Genomic DNA, 9,828 nt, shown 5'->3' with positions numbered 1-9,828 from the left:
GTGCTATACTGTGATTTCCAGCCCCCAATTCAAAAGTTAAGTTCTTAAAGAGACAGTACACTTTCATATAAAATGGCCAAAAATAACCTTATACCATTGCCCACTACAATTATAAACCCCATACATATTTAAAATCACCCTGGGAACCTTCTTAGGGTGTCTTGACAGTGCTATACTGCGATTTCCAGCCCCCAATTCAAAAGCTAAGTTTCTTAAAGAGACAGTACACTTTCATATAAAATGGCCAAAAATAACCTTATACCATTGCCCACTACAATTATAAACCCCATACATAATTAAAATCACCCTTGGGAACCTCCCCAGGGTGTCCTGAAAATGCTATACTGCGATTTCCAGCCCCCAATTCAAAAGTGAAATTTCTTAAATAGACAGTACACTGTCATATAAAATGGCCAAAAATAACCTTATACCATTACCCACTACAATTATTAACCCCATACATATTTAAAATCACCCTGGGAACCTTCTTAGGGTGTCTTGACAGTGCTATACCGCGATTTCCAGCCCCCAATTCAAAAGTTAAGTTTCTTAAAGAGACAGTACACTTTCATATAAAATGGCCAAAAATAACCTTATACCATTGCCCACTACAATTATAAACCCCATACATATTTAAAATCACCCTGGGAACCTTCCCAGGGTGTCTTGACAGTGCTATACTGCGATTTCCAGTCCCCAATTCAAAAGTTAAGTTTCTTAAAGAGACAATACACTTTCATATAAAATGGCCAAAAATAACCTTATACCATTGCCTACTACAATTATAAACCCCATACATATTTAAAATCACCCTGGGAACCTTCCCAGGGTGTCTTGACAGTGCTATACTGCGATTTCCAGCCCCCAATTCAAAAGTTAAGTTCTTAAAGAGACAGTACACTTTCATATAAAATGGCCAAAAATAACCTTATACCATTGCCCACTACAATTATAAACCCCATACATATTTAAAATCACCCTGGGAACCTTCTTAGGGGTGTCTTGACAGTGCTATACTGTGATTTCCAGCCCCCAATTCAAAAGTGAAATTTCTTAAAGACACAGTACACTTTCATATAAAATGGCCAAAAATAACCTTATACCATTGCCCACTACAATTATAAACCCCATACATATTTAAAATCACCCTGGGAACCTCCCCAGGGTGTCCTGAAAATGCTATACTGCGATTTCCAGCCCCCAATTCAAAAGTTAAGTTTCTTAAAGAGACAGTACACTTTCATATAAAATGGCCAAAAATAACCTTATACCATTGCCCACTACAAGTATAAAACCCATACATATTTAAAATCACCCTGGGAACCTTCTTAGGGTTTCTTGACAGTGCTATACTGCGATTTCCAGCCCCAATTCAAAAGTTAAATTTCTTAAAGAGACAGTACGCTTTCATATATAATGGCCAAAAATAACCTTATACCATTGCCCACTACAATTATAAACCCCATATATATTTAAAATCACCCTGGGAACCTTCTTAGGGTGTCTTGACAGTGCTATACTGTGATTTCCAGCCCCCAATTCAAAAGTTAAGTTCTTAAAGAGACAGTACACTTTCATATAAAATGGCCAAAAATAACCTTATACCATTGCCCACTACAATTATAAACCCCATACATATTTAAAATCACCCTGGGAACCTTCTTAGGGTGTCTTGACAGTGCTATACTGCGATTTCCAGCCCCCAATTCAAAAGCTAAGTTTCTTAAAGAGACAGTACACTTTCATATAAAATGGCCAAAAATAACCTTATACCATTGCCCACTACAATTATAAACCCCATACATAATTAAAATCACCCTGGGAACCTCCCCAGGGTGTCCTGAAAATGCTATACTGCGATTTCCAGCCCCCAATTCAAAATCTAAGTTTCTTAAAGAGACAGTACACTTTCATATAAAATGGCCAAAAATAACCTTATACCATTGACAACTACAATTATAAACCCCATACATATTTAAAATCACCCTAGGAAACTTCTTAGGGTGTCTTGACAGTGCTATACTGCGATTTCCAGCCCACAATTCAAAAGTGAAATTTCTTAAAGACACAGTACACTTTCATATAAAATGGCCAAAAATAACCTTATACCATTGCCCACTACAATTATAAACCCCATACATATTTAAAATCACCCTGGGAACCTCCTCAGGGTGTCCTGAAATGCTATACTGCGATTTCCAGCCCCCAATTCAAAAGTTAAGTTTCTTAAAGAGACAGTACACTTTCATATAAAATGGCCAAAAATAACCTTATACCATTGCCCACTACATTAAATAAAACCCATACATATTTAAAATCACCCTGGGAACCTTCTTAGCGTGTCTTGACAGTGCTATACTGTGATTTCCAACCCCCAATTCAAAAGTTAATTTCTTAAAGAGACAGTACACTTTCATATAAAATGGCCAAAAATAACCTTATACCATTGCCCACTAGAATTATAAACCCCATACATATTTAAAATTACCCTGGGAACCTTCTTAGGGTTTCTTGACAGTGCTATACTGCGATTTCCAGGCCCCAATTCAAAAGTTAAATTTCTTAAAGAGACAGTACGCTTTCATATATAATGGCCAAAAATAACCTTATACCATTGCCCACTACAATTATAAACCCCATATATATTTAAAATCACCCTGGGAACCTCCCCAGGGTGTCCTGAAAATGCTATACTGCGATTTCCAGCCCCCAATTCAAAAGTGAAATTTCTTAAAGAGACAGTACACTTTCATATAAAATGGCCAAAAATAACCTTATACCATTGCCAACTACAATTATAAACCCCATACATATTTAAAATCACCCTAGGAAACTTCTTAGGGGTGTCTTGACAGTGCTATACTGCGATTTCCAGCCCACAATTCAAAAGTGAAATTTCTTAAAGAGACAGTACACTTTCATATAAAATGGCCAAAAATAACCTTATACCATTGCCCAAAACAATTATAAACCCCATACATATTTAAAATCACCCTGGGTGTCCTGAAAATGCTATACTGCGATTTCCAGCCCCCAATTCAAAAGTAAAGTTTCTTAAAGAGACAGTACACTTTCATATAAAATGGCCAAAAATAACCTTATACCATTGCCCACTACAATTATAAACCCCATACATATTTAAAATCACCCTGGGAACCTTCTTAGGATGTCTTGACAGTGCTATACTGCGATTTCCGGCCAACAATTCAAAAGTGAAATTTCTTAAAGAGACAGTACACTTTCATATAAAATGGCCAAAAATAACCTTATACCATTGCCCACTACAGTTATAAACCCCATACATATTTAAAATTACCCTGCGAACCTTCCCCGGGTGTCCTGAAAATGCTATACTGCGATTTACAGCCCCCAATTCAAAAGTTAAGTTTCTTAAAGAGACAGTACACTTTCATATAAAATGGCCAAAAATAACCTTATACCATTGCCCACTACAATTATAAACCCCATACATATTTAAAATCACCCTGGGAACCTTCTTAGGGTGTCTTGACAGTGCTATACTGTGATTTCCAGCCCCCAATTCAAAAGTTAAGTACTTAAAGAGACAGTACACTTTCATATAAAATGGCCAAAAATAACCTTATACCATTGCCCACTACAATTATAAACCCCATACATATTTAAAATCACCCTGGGAACCTTCTTAGGGTGTCTTGACAGTGCTATACTGCGATTTCCAGCCCCCAATTCAAAAGCTAAGTTTCTTAAAGAGACAGTACACTTTCATATATAATGGCCAAAAATAACCTTATACCATTGCCCACTACAATTATAAACCCCATACATAATTAAAATCACTCTGGGAACCTTCTTAGGGTTTCTTGACAGTGCTATACTGCTATTTCCAGCCCCCAATTCAAAAGTTAAATTTCTTAAAGAGACAGTACGCTTTCATATATAATGGCCAAAAATAACCTTATACCATTGCCCACTACAATTATAAACCCCATATATATTTAAAATCACCCTGGGAACCTCCCCAGGGTGTCCTGAAAATGCTATACTGCGATTTCCAGCCCCCAATTCAAAAGTGAAATTTCTTAAAGAGACAGTACACTTTCATATAAAATGGCCAAAAATAACCTTATACCATTGCCCACTACAATTATAAACCCCATACATATTTAAAATCACCCTGGGAACCTTCCCAGGGTGTCTTGACAGTGCTATACTGCGATTTTCAGCCCCCAATTCAAAAGTTAAGTTTCTTAAAGAGACAATACATTTTCATATAAAATGGCCAAAAATAACCTTATACCATTGCCAACTACAATTATAAACCCCATACATATTTAAAATCACCCTAGGAAACTTCTTAGGGGTGTCTTGACAGTGCTATACTGCGATTTCCAGCCCACAATTCAAAAGTGAAATTTCTTAAAGAGACAGTACACTTTCATATAAAATGGCCAAAAATAACCTTATACCATTGCCCAAAACAATTATAAACCCCATACATATTTAAAATCACCCTGGGAACCTCCCCAGGGTGTCCTGAAAATGCTATACTGCGATTTCCAGCCCCCAATTCAAAAGTAAAGTTTCTTAAAGAGACAGTACACTTTCATATAAAATGGCCAAAAATAACCTTATACCATTGCCCACTACAATTATAAACCCCATACATATTTAAAATCACCCTGGGAACCTTCTTAGGGTGTCTTGACAGTGCTATACTGCGATTTCCAGCCCACAATTCAAAAGTGAAATTTCTTAAAGAGACAGTACACTTTCATATAAAATGGCCAAAAATAACCTTATACCATTGCCCACTACAATTATAAACCCCATACAAATTTAAAATTACCCTGGGAACCTTCCCCGGGTGTCCTGAAAATGCTATACTGCGATTTCCAGCCCCCAATTCAAAAGTTAAGTTTCTTAAAGAGACAGTACACTTTCATATAAAATGGCCAAAAATAACCTTATACCATTGCCCACTACAATTATAAACCCCATACATATTTAAAATCACCCTGGGAACCTTCTTAGGGTGTCTTGACAGTGCTATACTGTGATTTCCAGCCCCCAATTCAAAAGTTAAGTTCTTAAAGAGACAGTACACTTTCATATAAAATGGCCAAAAATAACCTTATACCATTGCCCACTACAATTATAAACCCCATACATATTTAAAATCACCCTGGGAACCTTCTTAGGGTGTCTTGACAGTGCTATACTGCGATTTCCAGGCCCCAATTCAAAAGCTAAGTTTCTTAAAGAGACAGTACACTTTCATATAAAATGGCCAAAAATAACCTTATACCATTGCCCCCTACAATTATAAACCCCATACATAATTAAAATCACCCTGGGAACCTCCCCAGGGTGTCCTGAAAATGCTATACTGCGATTTCCAGCCCCCAATTCAAAAGTGAAATTTCTTAAATAGACAGTACACTGTCATATAAAATGGCCAAAAATAACCTTATACCATTGCCCACTACAATTATTAACCCCATACATATTTAAAATCACCCTGGGAACCTTCTTAGGGTGTCTTGACAGTGCTATACCGCGATTTCCAGCCCCCAATTCAAAAGTTAAGTTTCTTAAAGATACAGTACACTTTCATATAAAATGGCCAAAAATAACCTTATACCATTGCCCACTACAATTATAAACCCCATACATATTTAAAATCACCCTGGGAACCTTCCCAGGGTGTCTTGACAGTGCTATACTGCGATTTCCAGTCCCCAATTCAAAAGTTAAGTTTCTTAAAGAGACAATACACTTTCATATAAAATGGCCAAAAATAACCTTATACCATTACCTACTACAATTATAAACCCCATACATATTTAAAATCACCCTGGGAACCTTCCCAGGGTGTCTTGACAGTGCTATACTGCGATTTCCAGCCCCCAATTCAAAAGTTAAGTTCTTAAAGAGACAGTACACTTTCATATAAAATGGCCAAAAATAACCTTATACCATTGCCCACTACAATTATAAACCCCATACATATTTAAAATCACCCTGGGAACCTTCTTAGGGGTGTCTTGACAGTGCTATACTGTGATTTCTAGCCCCCAATTCAAAAGTGAAATTTCTTAAAGAGACAGTACACTTTCATATAAAATGGCCAAAAATAACCTTATACCATTGACAACTACAATTATAAACCCCATACATATTTAAAATCACCCTAGGAAACTTCTTAGGGTGTCTTGACAGTGCTATACTGCGATTTCCAGCCCACAATTCAAAAGTGAAATTTCTTAAAGACACAGTACACTTTCATATAAAATGGCCAAAAATAACCTTATACCATTGCCCACTACAATTATAAACCCCATACATATTTAAAATCACCCTGGGAACCTCCCCAGGGTGTCCTGAAAATGCTATACTGCGATTTCCAGCCCCCAATTCAAAAGTTAAGTTTCTTAAAGAGACAGTACACTTTCATATAAAATGGCCAAAAATAACCTTATACCATTGCCCACTACAATTATAAAACCCATACATATTTAAAATCACCCTGGGAACCTTCTTAGGGTTTCTTGACAGTGCTATACTGCGATTTCCAGCCCCAATTCAAAAGTTAAATTTCTTAAAGAGACAGTACGCTTTCATATATAATGGCCAAAAATAACCTTATACCATTGCCCACTACAATTATAAACCCCATATATATTTAAAATCACCCTGGGAACCTTCTTAGGGTGTCTTGACAGTGCTATACTGTGATTTCCAGCCCCCAATTCAAAAGTTAAGTTCTTAAAGAGACAGTACACTTTCATATAAAATGGCCAAAAATAACCTTATACCATTGCCCACTACAATTATAAACCCCATACATATTTAACCCCTTAAGCCCCGCGGGTGGTTTGCACGTTAATGACCGGGCCAATTTTTACAATTCTGACCACTGTCACTTTATGAGGTAATTACTCTCGAACGCTTCAACGGATCCCCCTGATTCTGAGATTGTTTTTTCGTGACATATTGTACTTTATGATTGTGGAAAAATTTCTTCGATATCACTTGCGTTTATTTGTGAAAAAAACGGAAATTTGGCGAAAATTTTGAAAATTTTGCAATTTTCAAAATTTGAATTTTTAAGCCCTGAAATCAGAGCGATATGTCACACAAAAGAGTTAATAAATAACATTTCCCACATGTCTACTTTACATCAGCACAATTTTGGAACCAAAATTTTTTTTTGTTAGGGAGCTATAAGGGTTAAAAGTTGACCAGCGATTTCTCATTTTTCCAACAAAATTTACAAAACCATTTTTTTAGGGACCACATCACATTTGAAGTCACTTTGAGAGGTCTTTATGACAGAAAATACCCAAAAGTGACACCATTCTAAAAACTGCACCCCTCAAGGTGCTCAAAACCACATTCAAGAACTTTATTAACCCTTCAGGTGCTTCACAGGAATTTTTTGAATGTGGAAGAAAAAAATGAACATTTAACTTTTTTCACAAAAATGTTAATTTAGACCCAATTTTTTTTATTTTCACAGGGGTAACAAGAAAAAATGGACCCCAAAATTTGTTGTGCAATTTCCCCTGGGCACGCAGATACCCAATATTTGGGGAAAAAATACTGTTTGGGCGCACGGCAGGGCTCGGAAGGGAAGGAGCGCTATTTGACTTTTTGATTGTAAAATTTGCTTGAATAATTAGCGGACGCCATGTTGTGTTTGGAGAGCCCATGTGTGCCCAAACTTTGGAGCTCCCCCACAAGTGACCCCATTTTGGAAACTAGACCCCCCAAGGCACCTTTCTAGATGCATAGTGAGCACTTGGAACCCCCAGGTGCTTCACAAATTGATTCGTAACAATGAAAAAGTGAAAAAAAAAAACACTGTTTCATTTTTATGAATCAATTTGTGAAGCACCTGAGTGTTCCAAGTGCTCACAATGCATCTAGATAGGTGCCTTGGGGGGTCTAGTTTCCAAAATGGGGTCACTTGTGGGGGAGCTCCAATGTTTGGGCACACAGCGGCTCTCCAAACGCAACATGGTGTCGCTAACAATTTGAGCCGATTTTCCATTAAATTTGTTAGAGGACACCATGTTGCATTTAGAGAGTCCCTGTGTGCCCAAACATTGGAGCTCCCCCACAAGTGACCCCATTTTGGAAACTAGACCCCCCAAGGCACCTATCTAGATGCATAGTGAGCACTTGGAACCCCCAGGTGCTTCACAAATTGATTCGTAACAATGAAAAAGTGAAAAAAAAAACACTTTTTCATTTGTATGAATCAATTTGTGAAGCACCTGAGGGTTCCAAGTGCTCACTATGCATCTAGATAGGTGCCTTGGGGGGTCTAGTTTCCAAAATGGGGTCACTTGTGGGAGAGCTCCAATGTTTGGGCACACAGGGACTCTCTAAATGCAACATGGTATCCGCTAACAAATTGAATGGAAAATCGGCTCAAATTGTTAGCGGACACCACATTGCGTTTGGAGAGCTTCTCTGTGCCCAAACTTTGGAGCTCCCCCACAAGTGACCCCATTTTGGAAACTAGACCCCCCAAGGCACCTTTCTAGATGCATAGTGAGCACTTGGAACCCCCAGGTGCTTCACAAATTGATTCGTAATAATGAAAAAGTGAAAAAAAAAACACTTTTTCATTTTTACGAATCAATTTGTGAAGCACCTAGGGGTTCCAAGTGCTCACTATGCATCTAGATATGTGCCTTGGGGGGTCTAGTTTCCAAAATGGGGTCACTTGTGGGGGAGCTCCAATGTTTGGGCACACAGGGACTCTCTAAATGCAACATGGTATCCGCTAACAAATTGAATGGAAAATCGGCTCAAATTGTTAGCGGACGCCACATTGCGTTTGGAGAGCCCCTCTGTGCCCAAACTTTGGAGCTCCCCCACAAGTGACCCCATTTTGGAAACTAGACCCCCCAAGGTACCTTTCTAGATGCATAGTGAGCACTTGGAACCCCCAGGTGCTTCACAAATTGATTCGTAATAATGAAAAAGTGAAAAAAAAAAACACTTTTTCATTTTTACGAATCAATTTGTGAAGCACCTAGGGGTTCCAAGTGCTCACTATGCATCTAGATAGGTGCCTTGGGGGGTCTAGTTTCCAAAATGGGGTCACTTGTGGGGGAGCTCAAATGTTTGGGCACACAGGGACTCTCTAAATGCAACATGGTATCCGCTAACAAATTGAATGGAAAATCGGCTCAAATTGTTAGCGGACGCCACATTGCGTTTGGAGAGCCCCTCTGTGCCCAAACTTTGGAGCTCCCCCACAAGTGACCCCATTTTGGAAACTAGACCCCCCAAGGCACCTTTCTAGATGCATAGTGAGCACTTGGAACCCCCAGGTGCTTCACAAATTGATTCGTAATAATGAAAAAGTGAAAAAAAAAACACTTTTTCATTTTTACGAATTAATTTGTGAAGCACCTAGGGGTTCCAAGTGCTCACTATGCATCTAGATAGGTGCCTTGGGGGGTCTAGTTTCCAAAATGGGGTCACTTGTGGAGGAGCTCCAATGTTTGGGCACACAGGGACTCTCCAAATGCAACATGATATCCGCTAACAATTTGAGCCGACAATTTGTTAGCGGATATCATGTTGCATTTGGAGAGTCCCTGTGTGCCCAAACATTGGAGCTCCCCCACAAGTGACCCCATTTTGGAAACTAGACCCCCCCAAGGCACCTATCTAGATTCATAGTGAGCACTTGGAACCCCAGGTGCTTCACAAATTGATTCATAAAAATGAAAAAGTGTTTTTTTTTTCACTTTTTCATTTTTACGAATCAATTTGTGAAGCACCTGGGGGTTCCAAGTGCTCACTATGCATCTAGAAAGGTGCCTT

Source organism: Phyllobates terribilis, unplaced genomic scaffold (assembly GCF_046119375.1).
Source record: "Phyllobates terribilis strain yellow unplaced genomic scaffold, ASM4611937v1 Scaffold_153__1_contigs__length_4458050, whole genome shotgun sequence".
Classification (NCBI taxonomy): domain Eukaryota; kingdom Metazoa; phylum Chordata; class Amphibia; order Anura; family Dendrobatidae; genus Phyllobates; species Phyllobates terribilis.
This window is presented reverse-complemented; position numbering follows the sequence as displayed.